This window comes from Pelodiscus sinensis, chromosome 7 (assembly GCF_052426305.1).
Source record: "Pelodiscus sinensis isolate ZL-2025 chromosome 7, ASM5242630v1, whole genome shotgun sequence".
Taxonomy (NCBI): domain Eukaryota; kingdom Metazoa; phylum Chordata; order Testudines; family Trionychidae; genus Pelodiscus; species Pelodiscus sinensis.
In genome coordinates, this window is record NC_143058.1 from 27493601 (window position 1) to 27514856 (window position 21256).

The 21256-nt window shown below is 40.5% G+C and overlaps 1 protein-coding gene across 8 annotated transcripts in view; it reads left to right on the forward strand.

Annotated features, from left to right (window-relative positions):
• MBD5 (methyl-CpG binding domain protein 5) overlaps nucleotides 1–21256 on the forward strand; it is a 253117-nt gene that overhangs the window by 74156 nt on the left and 157705 nt on the right. For all 8 annotated transcript variants that reach the window (XM_075933345.2, XM_075933340.2, XM_006135680.5 and 5 more), the window contains exon 2: nucleotides 12067–12163. The gene's annotated coding sequence lies outside the window, so the exon portion shown is untranslated. The remainder of the gene's footprint in view (nucleotides 1–12066; nucleotides 12164–21256) is intronic.

Here is a 21256-nt window from a genome sequence, read left to right on the forward strand (position 1 = left end):
TACAGGACTACTCGTTTTTAATACTTACCTCAGCCCACTGGTTCAGAATATATTTTTAATGATCACATCATTTAAACCAGTGGTGGGCAACCTGTCTTCCTGGAGGGGTCACAGCAGCCAGCTGGCATCTTTTCCCGGCTCTGTGTACAGGTGGTGGGGGTAGGGGAAGTGGCAGGAGAGCGGACTGGCGCTTTAAATTAAAGGGGCCGCAACAAAATGTTCCTGGCGCTTTTTTTCCCCCAACAAAAATTATCCTGGCTCCTGGGGTTGTGAATGAAAAAAGGTTGAGCACCACTGATTTAAACCAATCACTTTCCCATTCCCTCCCAATAAAACCTTACATTTGGATAGAAATGAAAGTTAGATATCCTACTTAATTGTAGCATATACTATATTTAATATATATACTATAATGTATTTCCTATCATCTATTGTAAATAACATTTAATATTTTTAGTTTTCATAACTTAAGTGGAATTTATTTTTTATACTATTTGTTTATCTTTATCAAATTCTCTGAATTTGGTCAGTATGCTAGTTAGTTTCATGAAAATGTTTATGGCTTGATTTCAAAATTTAGATTTTTTTTTCAAACACTAATCATTCTCATCCAGCACTATGGATTTCAAAGAAAATAGTTTTTGAAAAGTAGTCATGGTTTTATATTTAGGTAAATTCATTCTCTGATACAGTGGTTACCAGTTCAATGCTGAAACAAAAGACAGGACTATGCAGCACTTTAAAGACTAACACGGCTGCATCTCTATCACTTCAATGCTGACATTTTATGTTTGAAAGTAATTACTGTATTGGTGCACTTTCAAACATTGTATGTATCCACAAAAATTAAAACTCATGCCCACACAGTGACTTTTTAAAAAGTTTAAATGCCTAAAAGTAGAGGATTAAGTTGAAAAAAGCCACTCTGCAGCCAAAGTATTAATTACCGCAACTCTATTAAAGATTTTTCAAAAAGTCTTTAAGTTTACATTTACTGGGGCGGAGAAGGATTATTATGAAAAAAACTGTTGTAATTGTTATGGACAGAGGCTACCGTGGAGCTCTAAAATGCTGTGAGGATGATATCAGCTAACACAAATTAGAAGTGAATGTTCTTGAGACCTTATAAACAATGAAGAAGAGCATAATATGTATCTAGAGAGAGGGACACATAATATTGTAGAGCACGTGACACTTTTATAGTTTTGAAAGTAATTTCCTGTATCTCGCTAGTTCCTAAAAGTAAAATTTTGTTATTTATCCATGTGTTGATTTCAGAGCACTTTCCCAAATGATTGGAAGGTATGGGCTAGGGATGTTAAAATGAATGTAATAAAGTAATTGTGTACTGGCTGAAAATTTCAGTGGTACATGGTTAAACTCATGGCGTAAGTGGCTCCCGCCTGCTACCCTGCAGCAAAAGGGGACAGGCAGCTCCACAGGAGCTAGTACGCACAGGGAACCAGCTTAAAAGCTGACTCTCCACGTGTACTGGCTCCTGCCTGTGCCCCCACACTGCTGCCTCTGATATAGAGGCAGTGGGTGGAGCGGGTTTACTGTGTGTTACCGTGCATGTTAACTGATGAGCCCAGAGTCATCAGTTAACCATGTACATTGTTATACTTTCACATCCCTATTGTGGACTAATGTTAGCGTTTGAATCGTAAAGTTGGGAGATGAAAGTTCTAGGTTTTTTCCACATGACTGCTAATTGCTCCCTGTGTAAGTTTGTCATTTAACAGCTCTTCCTCCATTTTCCCTCCCTAAAATATGTATGGTACCAGTCTCACATGGTTATTGTGAAAATTAAATATATAATGTATGTCAGATTACTCAAAAAACCTTAGAAAAAAAGGTGTGATAGAATGCTCAGGTTTTTATGTTACAGATGAAGATTGTATGGGTGGTAGTTTAGAGTTTTGGTGTGCCCTCTTCAGGAAATGATGTCAGTACTGTACCATAGATTTTGTTTTTTAGATCTTAAACAGCATCCAACATTGAGTAATACCTACAAATTATGAAGAAGGTTCATTGTTTTATACTGTGGTCATTTCCTTAAAGTTAGCATGGTAGGACGCTTCTGTAATAGACCTTCCCAACTTTCTCTGATTCCTGCAGTAATGGAAAATTTGGTCTAATTGGATTTGTCAGAATGTTGTTGGAATAGGAATGCCATATTTATCCCTGTGAAGCCTCTACTGAATCCTTACAACCAAGATTGACTAGTTGAGAGCCTTGCACAAACTCCTTTACTTCCATTAGTTATAGGTTGGACCTCCCTGGTCCAGCATCCTCAGAACTTGAGTGGTCCCAGATGAGGGATTGTGCCAGACCAAGGGAGGTCATTTCTGGCCTCCCGGGTGATGGTCCCACTCCCGACCTGTCACCCCACAGACTTCTGGCTTCCTGGTTTCCAGTTTCTCCTCCTCCATCCCCCAGCAGCTTGGCACGATGGAGGGGGGAGGGGCGGGTCAGGAGCCCGGCCTCCCCTCCTCCATCTGCAGTCCAGCTGGGCCATGCATGAGGCTCACAGCCACCTGCATTGCGCCTAGTTCCCCTCTTCTCCCACAGCATTCTGTGTTCCTGTCATCCCGTCCCACCCGCAGTGTGCCATGATGCTCTGATCCTGGAGCATCCATGGTCCGACAGGACCATATTGCCAGACCAGAGTGTCCTGGTTCAAAGAGGTGCAGCCTGCATTCCATAGGAATTTGGAGATTGTCACGATCAATCCTTATGGAGAATTATGTTGGATGTCTCTACCAAAAAAATTACTGAAGGATTAGGTCTACTCGAAAGATTATTCTTTCTTTAAAGTAATTTTGAACTATTCAGCTGATTCATGAATTTAAATTCAACTTTTAATATTATCTTCTGACAATTAAGATTGTTTATAATGTGTATATTGTGGATATATTCTTATGGCAAATCTATAGATTAAGTAGATCATGTTTATGCATAAAAATATTACTATGCAGCATATTTTAGCAAATGGAAAGCATACTGCATATTTGGTGGTGGTGGTGTTTTTTAAATAAGAGAAGACTTAAGAATTCCATTCTCAATTTAGGAGCTGCCCTCATATTTAACTTTAGGATAAATTATAGAGGGTTCTACATTGTGTTCATATTCATTATTGAGATGTTTATTTTAAAGTCTGAATACTGTTTTTGAATATTTAAAAGTGTAATCTCTAAAATTAATTGTTTAGCTTTGTTAAAATTACACCTTTGAAACTTTAAACTCTGTTCAAATCACATTAACCTTTCTACATTTTGTAACCTTTTTTCCCTTAGAAAATGTTAAAATGGGGGCGGAGTTGATGATATCTCGATACTCTGGTAATGTTGCAGTTTTCTGCACTCACTCTGCCCTTCAAAGCTAATCTGCGCTATTTTCTTCTGGCTCCTTAAATGTAATACAGTTTGATACAGTTTAACAATCTGTCTTGTGAAAACTATGGACTTTTATAAGGGTGAGATGTTTAAGCTTTTAGGTTGACTGGCTAGTAACAACCCCTTCTGGACTTAGGTTCCTTATTAAAAGCTTCAGGGGGTAGCCGAGTAAGTCTGTACAGGATAAACGAAAAAACAACAAATAGTCTGGTAACACTATAAAGACTAAAAACATTTAGATGGTATCATGAGCTTTCGTGAGCATAGCCTGGTCATCTGCAGAAGTGGGCTGTGTCCACGAAAGCTCATGATACCATCTACATGTTTTGTAGGTCTTTAAAGTTCTACCATACTATTTATTGTTTTTTAGTTTATCCTATACAGACTAACTCGGCTACCCCCTGAAGCTTTTGAACATGAAAGGCACTCCATTCAGCTGTATGGAGTGGGACTCCATCAACTGCACAAAAGAAACTCGCACAGATCCAAACAGACATCATCATCTTTTCCAAGTGCAAACAGATGAACATCATACCTAAGGGTCTAAGGGTGAAAAACCCACTACAATCTACATATCCCACGGACTACAGCCAGAGATTATGCCACATTTTCACAAAAAAACTCAGGAATTGTCTTATCAGCATTTTATACAACAAAGAGGAAAAAAACAAGTAGGAGCTCTGAACATTAGAAACTATTGTAAAAAACTAAGCATCCATGTACACTTCATCTTTTCCAGACTTTACTACAATTCAACAAACCACCTACAAGGACCACTTCACTGGTCATCTGAAGAAGTGGGCTGTGCCCACGAAAGCTCATGATGTAGCAGGAAATGAAACCAGTTTCCTGCTTGAGTAAGAATGTAGATATATATTTCACTTGTGACAGGTTCAAGCAGGCAAGTAGGAAGTGTAACCTGCCTATTGTTAAGCGAGCGAATAAATGTAACAAACAACTGTAACCGCAGAGTCAGCAGGGTTGCATAGTGCAGCTAACCTTATTTGGAGATAAACCTGACTTCCAAGGATATTAGAAGCAAAATAAGGTAACCAATCATGTTAAGGCACATAAACCAGGAAGGATGTTAACCCTATAAGACGCCTGGCTTACCCGATGCTGGGGGTCAGCTTTGCTTTGAGCATTGAGCTCCTTAGCCGAACCTTGCTTGCAAGCAATAAAATTGAGTTGGACCCAGCCTGAAAGTGTGACTCTCTTCTGTGGGCAAATTAGACTAGCCTCCAGGGGACGAATCTTGCAATTTATGCAACAATGATACCATCTACATGTTTTGTTAGTCTTTAAAGTGCTACCATACTATTTGTTATTTTTTGGTTATTAAAAGATGTATATCTCAGAATTAACTTCTGGTTTACATTTTTATTGAAACTTAGGCAAACCAAAACAAAATCAAGCAAATGTATCACCAGAATTAAACTGCTTATTAATAATGTTATCTAACTAAAAATAAAACACTATCAAACAGGGTCAAATCAAGCAAGTCCATGTCAGTATTTGATTGAAGTTAAATCCTTATTTTTGGCTCCAAAAATTCTCAATTGAATTTTAAGGGTGGCTTTCAGTCTTCTTGTTATAATCCCAACTAAAGAATTTTGCCAAAGCAATCAGTTCTGTAATCTGAATCTGGCTAAATAATACCTAATAATAAAAACAAATTATTATCTAATGTCTAAACTACAACCTCAGAGTCACTTATAAACATTCCTTCTTAGACTCTTAGACTAGCTCTTATGTGGTAACTAACATTTTCCTCATACGCAAGTGGTTATTATAATACAAATTTTAACACAACACTCTGGGTTAACAGCTCTTCCTTACCTCAGGTTAACATGACAATCTCAAGTCTCAAGACTTTTAAATGCTTTCATGAGTGTTTGAAACAGTATTTAGGGTTGCTTAAACCTTGAGAACTTTTCTTTCTGGCATCTTCTTGTAGTTCTCTAGGTATGGGGTACTTGTATGCACATAGTCACGTTATCCCTTTCACACCCTCAAAATAAAGAAAATAAAAGGGGGTATCTTCCAGATTTTTAAAAATGAAGGCAGAATGAATAAGTAAAATCAATATTTTTAAAATGGTAGAAGGTTCACATATACTTCCATACAATCTGTCTTTCTGGCTCTTGTGGGGCAGAAAGTGGAACTGTAGCGAAGAGCCAAATTATGGTGTTTGAACAAGATGAGTCCAGCAGATTGTATCTTCCTTTTTTTAAGATATTAGTAGTAAAATAGTAAAATATTATGATTGGGGTTTTTTTATAGTAGGAGTGAATACTTTTTGTGGCATTGTACATTTTTATGATTTTGTAAGGACTTATAATGGAGTTGTATACTGTAAAGCGAATTTGAAGAATAACAGTAGCCCTGAATGTCTATGATTAATTTTTATTGATTTTCATAGGCAATGAAAAGTACAAAAGAGCAAATGATATGTTTCCAAATAGTATAAGCTTCAGGGGATCTCTAGTAGAATTACCATTTGTACAGTTTTACAGCACGTGAAAGCTTCAAGACCAGACAAAACAATACCAGACAATGCTATGTAGACATTACACATTAGTGTGGGAGTAATAATAATAAAATAGCAAAATACATGAATAGGGAGGGAGAAGAGGGAAGGAAGGTGTTGTCAGGGGAAGGAGTTAAGAGAAAGGGTTAGATGGGCCATTCTTGGAGTTACCACAACATTTTTATCCAAATATGTCCAGAAACATAGTTCAGATTTTTCAGATTCATATAATTGCTCTTTGTGGTTATCAGCACAGCTTCAGCAGCCAAAATCTTCAGCTGAAATTTATGTCCTAGGCTATTTACTTGCAAGGCCATGTCTTCACTAAACAGAAGATTGACATTGCCATGATTTACCTTCCAAAGTTTGATTTAGTGATTCTAGTTGAGATTCGCTCAGTTGAACTCAGCGACCGGTACTTGTGCTTCCATGAGGAATAAGAGAAGGTGATGTGAGCGTTTTCTCCCATCAGCCTCCTGCTGTGGGGACAGTGGGGAAATTCTAAACAAGGCATGTTGATTCCAGCTGGAGTAATTAACATAGCTGGAGTTGCATATCTTGATTTGACCTGCCCTTTAAGTGTAGTGGAAGTGGGAATGCTATGTCATTATGTGAAGTAAATATGAGTCCTTTACAATGACGAATCATAAAGCAATTGGCTGACTTGATACAAATTTGAGTTATTTGTACCTGTCAGGAAACTAGCAGAAATTAGGCAATTTCAACTGGTACTATAACTACTATTATATTTAAAAAAAAAATACTTATTTTACAAGAAAACGATAAAATACCATTTAATATTACAAAGAAGGAAAAATTAGTAAATGTTTATCCTCATAATTTTCACTGTTAGCGATTATATTCTCCAGAAGTTTTAAATTGTATTTTGAAAACAAGTTATTTCCACAGCTTTTGTATATATCTAATTTTCCAGTGATGAAAGCCTCATGCAGTGTAATTTTGGACTGGCTTCTGCTTTCCTTACTTCTGTTGAATCCTTCAAGATGCTGAGAGCATTCTGTGCCCCGTTCTCTTAAAGATACACTTTTAGGGGATACTTAATTTTGAGCACAGGCATAATCCTGTAAATACTTAGGTGCTTTTCAGGATTGGAGTGAGGCACTCAGCAACCTGCAGGATAAAGTCCATAATCCCATTGATACCAGGGGGACTACTCACAGAACATATGGTGCTAATCAGCAAGAGTAAAGATGTCAAAATCGGGCTCTTGTTAGAAGTGAGAGTAATTTGTTATATTAGATTCTCTGGTCTGCTGCCCTTCTATAGCCTGCGTCTTATAACTACATCTGAAGTAGATAATCAATACTTGTAAACAGAAGGACATGTGTTGTTAAAACAGATGTCATAACTGAAGATAGGATGCTCATTTTCCGTGTTGTTGTCAAACTCAGTGAATCAAAGAAAGAATTGTACTCCTATTGGTAGTTGAGAAAAGTTTTAAGAATGATTTCTTGATTTCTGGTCAGTTTAGATTCCAAAGGTTTTTTGGATCATATGTCTGGAAAATAAAATTACTACACATCTCATATTTTGCTGTTCATTTTTTTTCCTCTGGCAAGATTCACCATGGTAGAAACTGCTCTTTGTGTAAGCAGAAAAATTTGTGTTCAACCTTCGTTTAATGTTTTGAAAACTAGGACTTTTTCCCATTTGAAGTGTTTTTCAATCTTCAGTTGGATTCTGTCATTTTCTGTAATATGAAATGGACACCTTAACATTCATTTTTATTGCACTGAAATTTATAGGTGAACATGCTCATATTTCTCTTCATCGGGTCTAGGTTGTGAACAATTTGCCATAAAAATAAAAGCTTGTTTAAAAAAAATCTTGATGAAGACTTCCAGAACATAAAGTGTACTTTCATGTTCATCAGCAATGCTTCACAGAGCATTTATCTGATGTTCATAGATCTCTAGAAACAATGGTTACCTCTAACAATTTTACATATTTGATTTTTGCCCCAAAGTGCTATTCTTATAGAAGTATTTCTGTAGCAAGTAAAAGTATATGCAAAACAAGGAAATAGGTTGACTAACAAAAGATTTTACTTAGTTCAAGCTTTTAGACTTCCATCTACATCTATCTAAATAGGAGTAAGTTTTATATTTTCCCCCTCCTCTTTTACCTAGCTATATATCAGAACACGTCCAATCCTAGCTTTAAACAATAAAGTAGATGAAACGCATGAAATGTTGTTCTCTCTAAAGTGTTGCAATTCAGTCTAATAGAAGTGAAGGGTTGGATAGTTGTGGAAATGAAGTCGAATGATGAATATTGTTGAGACTAAAACTACTGCTTAAAAATGATCAGGAAAATACAAAAGGCTAGAATCTGTTTAAAAACAAGCATACTGGGTATTCTGGCACAGGTCCAAAAGGTTTTGTATGTAAGTTACTCCCTAAACTTTGGGATGTTCGCACAGAAGAGCAATGTTATGCAGAGTTCTGGGGGCTTTAGAATTCTCCTTAAACTATCACTTGGTGGGAACAAAATGGAAGGCACTTCTCTATTGTGGCCAAATGTGGGGGAAAGTTAGACTGTTAAAGTTGCTACAGTTGAACCTGTCTAGTCCAGTACTTTCTGGACCTGACCAGAGTCAAACCAGAGAATTTACTGAACCATGGAATATTGTCTAGCAGCATTACCAAAACTTCCATTGCTTACTGGACATTTAGGGGTAAATTAGAGCTAAATAACAACATAAAACACTGAGAGCCAGGACTGGTGGCTCTAAACAAACTTTATGGGACCATAGGAATCTTAGCTGCGCCAATGATAAGTGGACATTTGGCTAAGTAAAATCATGTCAGAATATGGATGTTTGCCAGATCAGAGTGTGCCGGACTAGAAAGGTTCAACCTGTAGTCAGAAATCACATCTAAAATAGGGGGCCAGATTTTTTTACTTGTCTTCATTTTAGCCCTTCAACTGAAAGCAATAATAATAATAATAATCACAATAAATAATATGAGATAGGGTTTTTTTATGAGCTAAGGCAGAAATATGTAACATTTTTCTCCATGACAATTAAAGTAAAGTGGGATGATGGTTTATAAGACTCAGCTTCCTGAAAAGAGGAAGACTGAGTTTCAGTGTAAAGAGCTCTGACAAGGAAGCCCTAGATAGTTGATTGTTTGCAAAATAGCTATCAGGAAGAAGTAAAAACAAAACTGAAATCCTTTTAAAGTGCACTCAATATCTGAAAAGTGACCATAAAACATGGAAGGACAGAATATCTATTATTTTTTGTCTTTTAGTTATGCATATGAAATTTGTTTGGTATTTTTTAAAATATTTTTTCCCAATTCTCTCCACTGCAAATTCATCCTTCTTGGTTATAAATAAAAAGAAGTATTATTTCTGGCTGTCATACAACCAGTTACTCTGATGGGGGGGGGGGGGGGGGGAATATCAGAACTTGGTTTACAAGTCTCTTAATGGTACCTGCACTGGAATAAAATGCATAGATTTATTACTTTTGCCTACTAACAGAAGTAAAAGATAGTAAAAGTTTATTAGGATCAACAGGTGTGTGTGTGTGGTGGGGGTGTGTGTGTGTGTGTATATATATATATATACACACACACACACACTTACTTCACCCCCTTCAGCAACCAACACTGCCACAGACTGAAGCCCCTTCCTGCATCCAGAGTGTTGGGGTGCAGGAGAAGCTGAGACTTGTGGGCTCTGAGTGAGTTTGGGTGCAGGAAGGGGCTCCAGACAAACTCCTTCTCAGAGTTGCACTCTTCATGTTTGAACTCCAACAATCTGATCCAGGCTGGAACCCCCTCTTACACCCAGTTGGGTTGCCAGGTGGTTTCAACACAAATACCGAACACACTTGACATTACATCACAATCTACATTGCATCTTATTTAGAAAATTCTGGACATTTATATTTTCTTAATTTGTTTCCCAAACAGAAATCTCAAATACTGAACTGGTCTGGTTCAAAACTGGACACCTGGCAACCCTAGCACCCAGATGTCCTCCCAGAGCATTGGGGTAAAGGAGGGGGAGAGGGATGTGAGCTCTGGAAGTGAGTTTGGGTGCAGAAGGGGGCTCCAGCATGGAGCAAACTCCAAGAGTTAGCATGCCTCACTCCTGCATCCCAAAAATCTCCCCCAAGTACTTTCTTCCACCATATTCCATCGTGGCAGTTGCTGTCTGCTGGGACAATGTCTCTTTCAGTTCCTGGACTGGAACTTTTTAGTAGTGGTATAAGGTCATTCTACCATCTGGAATTTGTACCCATTGACAGCCTATCCACATATGAGTTTAAGCCTTGATGCACAATGAAAAGTCAATTTGTTTACATTTTGATTGGGAAAAAAATGGGTTACCATACTCACAGTAGTACACGGATCTTTAATATATTGAGTCTTTGTTTTGAAGACACTGTTATGACATTTAATAATTTTATACTTGGATTTTAATTTACATTAGGCCTAGGGAAGTGGGCGTCTGGTATAAACTATTGAAAATAAAATACATTTTAAAATGTGAGGATCTTAACTTTTATGGAATTATAATAATTTTCTAGGATAGTGATCACTGCAGTGTTTCAGAAGTTGCAGATATAATGAATGCACTTAGCTGTAAGTGAAACAATGTTTTGTTTTGTTTTTAAGTTTAAATTTTAGGATTTAGATTTGTATTTTTTTCATCTAGAAACAATTCACTTTTCACATTTTAAAAACATAGCTAAACTCGGAGCTTCCTTGTCTACAAATAGTAGAAATATGGACCTAGAGTAACTGAAAAAGTGGTTTTTAAGCATGCATATATGTGTGTGTGAATAACCTAAAATAATTCTCCTTTGATACTTTGTTGGTAGAGATCAGTCTATTAGAAAAGTTCAACTTCAGAGACTAATGTAATCACTTCAGAATCTCTTCAGCAGGATCTCTTTAACATCTAGTCTCAATGAAATTACTGGCATCTTTATCATCGGCTTTACTGGGTACAGCATAAAACCCTCATTTACTGGCTTAATTAAAGATTAAAAAGAAAGCTGATTGGACAAAGGAAATGGCAATATATATAAAGCTGACATATATATCTTCACTGATACAGCAGGAATACTACAAAGATGTAGAATGTTTGTTATAGTTGCTGTTAAATATACTTAATCATGGTGGCTGTGATGCTGCCTTAAGTATCTTGTGGGTAGGATACTGGATTCATGCAGAGCTCTATTTACGTGATTAATGGGGACTTCCACAGGTTCGGTTGTCCACCTGCAAGCTACACTTGGCAATAATAGGCTCCAATCCTACAAAAACAACTGCTATTTATAAAATATGGTTACCTTTATCAGAGGCAGCAGCACAGGACAACAGGCAGCCAGTTTGCAAGGGGAGCTGTTTTTTAAACTGGCTCCCCTCGCGGACCATCTCCCAGCTGGCACCCATGCTGCTGCCTCTGATAGAAAGGCAGCAGCACAGAGTGGCAGGGGACTCCTCAGGAGTGAGGCTGGAGCACACTGGCTGCTGGCCACACCCCTGGGGACTATAGAATAGTCCACTATCTGCTAAGAATTCATGCAGTTACTCTACTATTCAATTAACCAATATTTAACATTCCTAATGAAGATACAGAGAATTCTACCCATTGTATTAAATGACTCCTTATTTATTTTTGAAAGAGCAAATACTAACAAGTAGCATTTTATGATTACATTTGCTCTTTAACAAAGTTGTCCATTAAAATTACAACTTGTAATTTCAGGATTTCTCTTCTCAAGGTTGACTCTAACAAATGTTAATTCTCCAGAGTTGTACTGGATATAGTTTAATTTTCTTTCGGTATTTATCTTCTGGTCTGTATATTCAGTATTGTTTTTTGTAATCTAGTGGTGTTATTGCTTTGTGAGTCATAACTGTAGATTTCTTGAATTTCATGCATTTAAAAATTAAACCATAATATTTTATTTATAATAGTTAAAGAATTAAAGTAAAAGAATATATTGTAAGTTAACAGCATTATTCATTTTGTACTTGTGGGAGGTTGTTTTTTGTGTGGTGTGTGTTTTTGTTTGTTTGGTTTGTTTGGTTGTTTGTTTTAAAGAACAAAATTATGCTAAAACCAATCTCACTTGTCTGTTTGTGTTTTTAGATCGTGCCTGGAAAATATTGGTTTTTGGATATATAAGTGTTTGAAGAATACAGTGTTTAGACAAAATCTTTAAAATCTGGTTTTTTAGACATCAAAGGTAGGTATAAGTTTGTATACACATTTAAATATAGACAAACTAATACATTAAGATTGTATTTCAAATCTGTGTTTCCTTAAAAAAAAAAAAAAAAAAAAAAACATAAAAAATTAAAAAGCTCAACTCTTCAGAAATGTAAATGTCCATTATAAGACTAATCATCATGGTATTAATAAGAAAGAACAGCTTTCTTTTAACTTTACTTATAAAAGAAGGAAACTTTATTCAACTAGTCTTCTTTCTGTTTAGCTTTTTATAGTCTTCATAATTGCACTGTTATACCTAGAATATGTCATGTTTTGGAGTATAAAGAGCAGGTGGAAAACCTATTTGAAAGATTAGAATTTATAAGGAAAAGAAACAGTAAATAACATATATGTTTTTGTATAGGATTTTAGCAGTGGGACTCAATTATTTTAATTTTTTGTGCTTCTAAAACCCAGCATGTGCTCTGATTTTCGTGTTATCTTTATTCTGAAGTGCATAGACTCTGCATTTGTTTTGGTGGCCACAGTCAGACATTCAAGAGACTTCCTATTTTTCTCTCCAGTCTACTAATTGGTAAATTAAATAACTAATGAAAACTCAAATTTTTCAAGATACAACAGTATCTATTTTTAGTTAACTTAATAAATGGATATATGGTATTTTATTACCTTACCCCTGACTCTTCCCTTTTTTGTTAAATTTAATCTGAGACAATATGCAGAATTTATTGATGGCTGTATTATAAACGTTTGATTTAAGAGTACAGCTGACCAATAAGCAGAGCAATCAAGAAATAATTTTGTAATATAGAGAACACCTGGCAGGCCAGTTTAATTCATTTGCAACTGTATAGTTTTTGATGTGTTAGAGGGTTCTAAAATTGACATGCAGCTTGGTTTCCATCTTACTTCATTGATACACTTAGAATCAGTTTTTTCAAAAATAGACATGTAAAGTTATGCTTCTAAATCCTTATTACAGTTCTTGAAGTAATTACCTAATTTTCTTAATTGCTCACCATACAACACTTCTTCATATTAAAGAATAAAATGTTTCTTCTTTGGGTGTTGCTCACATCCATTCCACATTTGGGGTGTGTGCTTGCCACATGCATTGGTGTCAAATTCTTCTTCCTCAGCACTGACTGTGAGTGGCTTTGGTGACAGCTGGAGTGGCTCCCACATGGCACAGTATAATGGGCGCTACCCACTCCCACCCCACCCTCAGTTCTTTTTTGCTGCCAGTGATAGTGCATTGAACCTTTGCTTCTCTTACTAGCATTGCTTAAGTTTCATTTGTACCAACTAGTATTCTGCAAAGTTAGTGTATTTAGTTAGTAATTGAGTTAGTTAGCCCTTAGCAGTAGTTAGTTTTGTTAGTCCCCTCTGGGACAAAGCGAGGAATGGGGCATGCCCCAGTCCCCAGGCCCTGTGATTGCTGTAAACACACACAGTAGTAGTCTCGGATGCCTCGGCAAAGGACATCTAAGCAACATGTGTCATATCTTCAAGTCCTTTAAGGCTAGGACGAATAAGAAGTGTGAAATCAGTCTTAAAGTGCTTCTGATGGAGTTGGCACTCGTTCCAGCCCTGGAGCAGAGATCCAACTTGGCACCCAGCATTGTGGCTTCAGGGCATAGTGTCCTGCCAACACTGTTGACAAGCTGTCATTAATGTCCCTCCGTGGCCCTGGCCAAGAAGGCGAACGTGGCCAGTAGAGGACAGTCTTCTACTCCCCACAAGAGGAAGGGCAGGGTTGAGGGTGAGTTAAGACCCATGTCAGGCAGCTCATCTCCGCCTTTGGAAAGTTTGGCCTTGGCTTATGTCAAGCAATGCAGCCCATCCTGTTCCATGCCAGGAAGCCCTGAAACTGAGATGGGCCTCCTGCCTCTGGTACTGTCAATGCCTGAAGCACTCCAAGCTGCTCAGGAGATTTTGACACTTGCAGTGTTGTCCAGGCTTACCCAATAGTGCCCAGATCTCAGGGTAAACCTGCAGTCGTACATAACCTTCCGCCCTTTCCACAACAGCTCATCTCTCCATCCCATCACCATTCTGCTTGGAGCTGTCATACATCAGAGTTGGGGAGGCAGATGCAGCAGAGCCCTCTATGGCCACCAGCTTACAAACCAACTTTCCTCATGGTCCAGCCACCTGCATCCCCACGCTGCTGCCATTGATACAGAGGCAGCAGCGTGGGATGGCAGAATCCTCTGTCTGCGGGCATCTGAGTTCCCCACAGACAGAGGCTGCTGAGGGAGGGGGTTAGGGAAGCTGCTGTGAAGTAGCCTCTGTCCACAGCATTGCCGGTGCTGATTACGTACAGAGGCTGCTTTGGCAGCAGCCCCTGTCCACAGGGGGCTTGGACACCCCACAGATAGGGGCCGCTGACACAAAGCAGCTTCTACCTGCAGCTGGCCCAGACGTGCCGTGGACAGAGGCTGCTATCATGAATCAGTCTCTATCCACGATGGGCCCATGTCATGGACAGAGGTTGCTGCCGGAAGCGGCTTTGTGACAGTCTCTCCTGCCCCTCTCCCTGTGCTGCTGCCTCTGAAGAGGGGAAACTAATGGACTACTCATTCACATCCTTAGTCAACTAATCAACTAGTTGACTACTCATTCATATCCCTGGTGCAGATTGTTAGGATGCATAACTTGTGCTACAATACTAAAATCCTAAAAAATAACTGTTTTGGACACACTCTTTGTGGTGGAATAAAAGTATTGTAACTGACGAGTCTGTTGTAAAGTTGTTCCAGATGACAATTAAATGTATGATAGTGTACCAACACTTTTTCTTCAAATGATATCCCTAAGGGTGCTTCAGTCTAGATGCTGGTGTAGCCTTAGGCTGGCGACCAAAGATTTTTCTAGCAGTTCCCGGCTAGAGACATGTGCAGTAGTGTCTCCCCCTGCTGCTGGTGTCCGTTAGGCACCGATGTGGCACCACAGTTCCTTCTCTACCATTCTTGGCAACAGATGGAGCTCCCATTCAGTCTCCTTTTTTCTACTTGAGACACAAAAAAATACTAAATTCCCTCAATTTTCTCTCATGTCCAAGTTTTTAATTCCTCCGCTCCCTGTTAGTTAAAAAAAAAACACACACATACACAACCTTTTTTCCTCAACTCCCCCCCCCCCCCCCCAAAAAAAAACCAGTTCTTCATCAAAATGCCTGGCTCTCTAGGCTTTAAATTCTGAGACTCCTGTCGAGAAGTGATGCCAGGGTCAAGTGGCCCCTCTTCTTGTATCAGATGCCTAGGAGAGGTATATATGGTACAGAAGTGTGTTCACACTGCTTGAACCTCATGGCCAGAGCCAGACGGGACTGTGCTAACAGGCTCAAAACATTCTTGTATGAGGAATCATTACAACCACCATGCGACAACACTCCTTCCAGAACCGAGGACATGGACAAGACCAGAGGCATGGACAAAAGTTGTCCCTCTACTTCTGACAAAGCAAAAGCGAAAGTCCAGGTTTCTCTGATAAATCGCTGCCTCTGGCACCAAGCTCATCCAGGGTGAGTGTAGGAGACAAGCCTGGCACTTCAGGCACGGCACCACCTAAACAATTGGAGCCACATAAGAGGGCCCACTCTGAACCCAGATATAAGTCATCGGTATCATCAGCACCACCAACCACTGAGCCGACCAAACATCATAGATCCACACAGAAGACTGCACTGGATATGGCACCCAAGAGATCCTACACTGACATGCCACCTCCTAGGCTGCCGACACTGCCCCCATTCTCGGCACCAAAACTACAGCACAGCTGAAAAACCGTCCCAGACATTCTATGGCAGGGTTATTCAACATGTGGCCTGCAGGCCACATGCGGCCTGCAGCCAATCTGCTTGCAGCTCACGGAGCTGTTTGGGTTTACGCAGGTGCTCAACACACAGCTCATGGGTGGGATCCTTTGAACATGACCTCCACTGGGAACATGCTCCACAACAGTGAGTCAATATAATGGTGTTCTGTTGATATGCATTTTAGTTTAAATTCCTGGACTGTCATTGCTCATTACAAGTGCTGTCATATAGGTGGAAATTGGATAAATATTGCATTTTATTAATATCAGCAGAACTGACTTAAATGGAGCCTGCATATTATGTAGTCTTGCCTTAATCTGTGTATTCATGCCCATCTGTGTGAAAGAAGCTATTTGCATATATGTGCAAATATATGCAACCACACTTAAGTTGTGGCCCTCGGCATGTGCTATGAGTATCATTGTGGCTCCCGAGGCTTCCAAAGTTGAGTAGCCCTTCTCTACAGCACCAAAAACCCACAGTTCTTTGGCACTGCGTTCACCAGCATCCTTGGTGCACTCAATACATTTAGCCTGTTCACCAGCTCCATTGCTGTCTCTTAGCTAGCAAGGCTAACACAAGACAGCATAGCTGTTTCTCCCCATACCATTTCAGTCCTGCGCGAGGCATCCTCCATGGGAGTCCCATTCAACAAGACCACTACCTGGTCCACCACCACCTCACTGGTATTGTCATCATTAGCCATAGCTGGTGCCTTCTTACCTGGGCCAATAGCATCCCTGGGACACCTGTCCTCTCATAGAAGCCATCACACTGCTCCTTCCACACCAGCCAAAAGACGATCACATTACCTATAACCTACACCTTGGGACACAGCACTGAATTCCCCTGAGCATTTGCAGTCAGAAGAAGAGGACTCCCTCTCCAAGGGTGAGGGTGGATCTCCACAACTCTTCTTCATTCCCGGATGAAGCTATAATTCCCACCACCACCTCTGACAGATGACATCAAACACTTCTAAAACCTGTTCAAGAGGGTGACTTCAGCACAGGAACGGCGTCTGCAAAAGCTCCAAGAAAAACAATACAGGCTTATACACACTCTTCAGCCTGCCACCTTGATCAGGATTGCTCTTCTTATGGATGAGGCCATCCTGGACCCTGCCAATAATATGACAGACACTGGCATCTGTCACACCCACTAATAAAAGGGCTGATGGAAAATACTTTGTCCCTGTCAAGGGGATAGACTTTTTATTCTTCTATCCACCACCCAGTTTTCTAGTTGCGGACTCAGTCCAGCATAAAGCAAAGCACCTTAATATGAGGTCTCCTTCCCAGGATAAAGATCATAAGAGATTAGACATCCTGGGTAGAAAAGTCTGTTCATCAGCAACTTTACAAGTGAGGGTTGCTAACTACTCAGCAATGCTTGCCAACTACAACTATAGCACCTACTCCAAACTTCAGCAGTGCTCTGAGTACTTGCTTGAGCAAAAATGGCCCCAGCTCCCTAGTATGTTTCACAAGGACCGTACCGTTGCCCATACCACTCTGCAGTCAGCAGTGGATGTAGCAGACTTGGTGGCCTATACTACTGCAACGGCCATTGTCATGTTTAGAACCTCCTGGCCCCAAGCATCAGGAATCCCAAGGGAACTGCAGTAGAAAGTTGAAGACCTTCCATTTGATAAGAATAACAAGCAACCGTCAAGTATCATAACTGCGCATTCCACCATAGCGGTGGTTTTCACCACACCCTTCCTTAACAAAGTCTCTCCAGAGGACATTTGCAAGATAGCAATTTGATCCTCTGACTTAGTTGCTAGCACAAGGATCCCCAGTTATTCTACAGTTGCATCATGCTAAGGAAGATCTTTGGCAAGAATGTAGTAAACATTTTAACTATATCTTGAAGCAGTTGTTATAAATAAAATTGCAAATTGAAGTGGCTTCTAAGACTTATTTAGAGAAGTTCATGCCAAGATAGCATATTTTTTCGAAGGGAAATAAAAACTCCCATACAGCTTTTTCTGTTACTAAGTTGATCAAATTGTGTTGAAAATTTGTCGGTTATTTTTAATGCTAACTATCAAAATATTGCAAAATGCTCTGATGCTAAAGCAAATTGGTTTTCTATCTGTAAAATTGACATTTCTGTTAAAATCCATCTGTTCTTTTAGTATCAGCTATTTCCTAAAGACCTATAGGATAAGCAGTGGAGGCTTTCTTGTGCAAAGCTTTAGCTTTATTTGCATGTCATCCAAATGTTTCAATTCTCACAACCTCAGCAATTTGGATAACTCTCAGACAAGTACTGTTTTTCTAATTCTGTTTGTGAAACCGCCTCTTATTTTCCTGTATTTTGGTTATAGTACATCAGAAAATTTCAATAATCTTTCAGTTGATTGCGTATCAGCTCTCGTTCTTCCTAGAAGAGTACTTTGGCTAACACGTTGGAGCAGGATCTACCTTTATAATGTAGCTTAATTGCAGAAGCTTTTTAAAGGGAAAAATATATTTAGAGAAACACTGGAAATAGTGTTGAATGTAAAAGAAAACTATTAATCTCTGCCATGTGAACAAGCCAAATTAAAATCTTTTAGTTTTTCTCTAACTTAACTATATGGAACAATTAATAATAAGAAATTCAAAGGTGGCTACTATATTAAACCTAGCAGATGGTCTTCTAAAATTTTTAAAAGTGACCCTCAAAGGTAGAGGAGAAATGTTTGTTGATTTGTTTTGGTTTTGTTTTGGATTTTTTTTGTTGTTGTTTTAAATTTTCCTTGTTGGTTTCCTCATTAGAAACTTAGCACTTGTTTTGGCTTGAAGACTCCTCATCATAATGCAGAACAAGAGAAATTGTGACATCACAAGAGATGAATGAAAGTTAAATAAAAGAAAAGGGACTTTTAGTCAGTGTTTAAAAGTCTTTGGTTGGAATAGTCAAAATCACTTGGCATTTGCCAACTTGTTGCACTTTGCAGTCGTTAGTGGGTTTGTTTTGACTAGAAATTAATTGTGTTTTTTTAAAACAATGAACAAATACATTCAAGACACTAGTATAAAAAAGGCATTGTAGACTTGAGCTCATGCAGCATAGTATGGCCATGCTGCTTTTTGTATGGTAGTATTTTATAACATGCTAGTTTGCACATATTAGCAAACACCTTCTAACACAGTGGTGGGCAATAAAATGGCAGTGGTTCACCAGAGTTAGCCCCTCGTGGGCCACTGCCATTATATCTATCTGCGCTTCTGCTGGCATGGGGAATCTCAGCTCCTATTTGCTGGAAACTGTGATCTGCAGCCAATGGGAGCTGTAATCTTGTGTACCTGCAGAGGCTCAGGTAAATATGGCGATGTGGGAGCCCATCAGAGGCTAACCTTGACAGACTGAATCTGGCCTATGGACCTGTATTTGCCCACCCCTGTTCTAATGTGTTTATGGGTGTGTCTAGACTACATAGTTTTGTTGACAAAACTGGGCTTTTGTCAATGAAACAAAACCTGCGTCCACACTACTGACGCGTTCTGTCGACAGTAAGTAGACAGAACGCGTCAGTTTTGTCAACGCCGGTAAACCTCATTTTACGAGGCATAACGTTTCTGTTGTCAGAGTTCTGTCGACAAAAAGCGTAGTCTGGACACTGGGGTTTCTTTTGTTGTCAGAGAAAGACCTCCAGGGGAAGCCCCCTTCTGGACAGTCTTTCTTTAGGGAAAACCTCTTGTTGCTGTCTGTAGCCATGTTTTAAAGGCACAGACACCTCTGCTAGGCATTCAGACAGGAAGCTGGCCACAGAACATGCCTATGACCACACTGCTCTCCCTGCTTCACTGTCACAGTGCCATGTCTGGAGCTGCAGAGCCACGAGGCCTCCAGGGACATTCCAGGGAGCCAGCCCAAGTGCCTGCAGCAGGGGAAAAAAAGAGTCCCAGCCTGGTCAGGGCCAGAGGTCCTGACATCGTTAGAAATGTGTGGGAGGAGGAAGCAGTCAATGCCCTGCACACCCTGCGCAGGAATGCCAGGAACGTCTACGGCCAGGTGGCCCAGGGGCTGGCTGATAAAGGGCATCACCCCAGGACCCTGCAACAGGTACGGGCCAAAGAACTGCGCCAGCGGTACATGAAAGCCCTAGAGCAATGGTCCTCATCAGGTGCAGCCCCAGTGCACTGTGCCTACTACAGTAAACTTGACCGCATCCTCGGAGGCCGGGAACCGATGTCTGCACCGGTGCTCGTCCAGACTGGGTTGCCCACACCGGTGCAGCAGAGATGGCAGGAGGTCCCCCAGGAAGATGTGGAGGAGGAGGAGGAGGAGGAGGAGGAGGAGCAGACACAGGAGACTGTGACCCTGATCCTGCAGCCTGTCCTGGACACAGAGGAAGCCTTGCAGCCATCCTCCGACCCAGGTGAAGGAACATCAGGTGAGTGCAGTCAGGGTCACAGACACAGAACGGGAGAGGTGGGAGCAGAGAGGATGCAGAGCAATATGCACGTCTTGGTCCTCCTGGACAGCTTGCATCTCTCTGTGCATGTGTAAGCGGACGGGCAGGTGGTATGTATGTGGGTGGAGGCCATGGAAGACCCACGGTGCTGCAGGCCCCTGTCCCACCGTGGCTGCACACTTACCTGGCCTGGACGGCCATGGTGGAGAGGGAGAGGATGCAAGGGGTGAAGGTGGACATTGCCCTAGCCACAACAGGGCCCCTGTGCAGCAAGACGTGGCCTTACAATAATAACATTCCCATTCCTTGTTTTAAGGACTTGTGTGTGAATTCCTAACAGTGATTGGTTCTCCCTTTTCTCTTCCACAGCCAGACCTGCTGCAGCTGACCGCCGGGCAACACCGGTGCCACCACCCACCCAGTCCCATAGCACCCGCAGGCATTGGAGGGCCTACAGTGACCTCCTGCGGCGGCATGTCGATGCCATGGAGAAGATGGAGGGGACCATGGCAAAAATCCAAGAGACCATGGCAGAGAGAGCATGCTGGCATGATCACCTGCTCACTGAGTATCTCCTCCAGTGGAGTGCCATGTCCTCTCCCACTGGGGACTCCTCCTGTCCATCCAGCCCCTACCCCCCCTTTCCCTCCCTCAGCCTCTGGAGCCCCAATTCAAGCCCGAGGACGTCAGGGTGCACGGACACGAGGAGGTGGCAAAGTCTTTCGGCCCAGGCGATATCGCCAGGACCCTTAAGCTGTCTGCCCTTCCTCCTCCACCCCTCCAGGTTGACATCCCCCCTCCCACCCCAGTTAAAACTCAGGGTAAAAGTTCAACACAAAGTTTATTTTGTAACAGTTGTTTAACAATTCTATTTT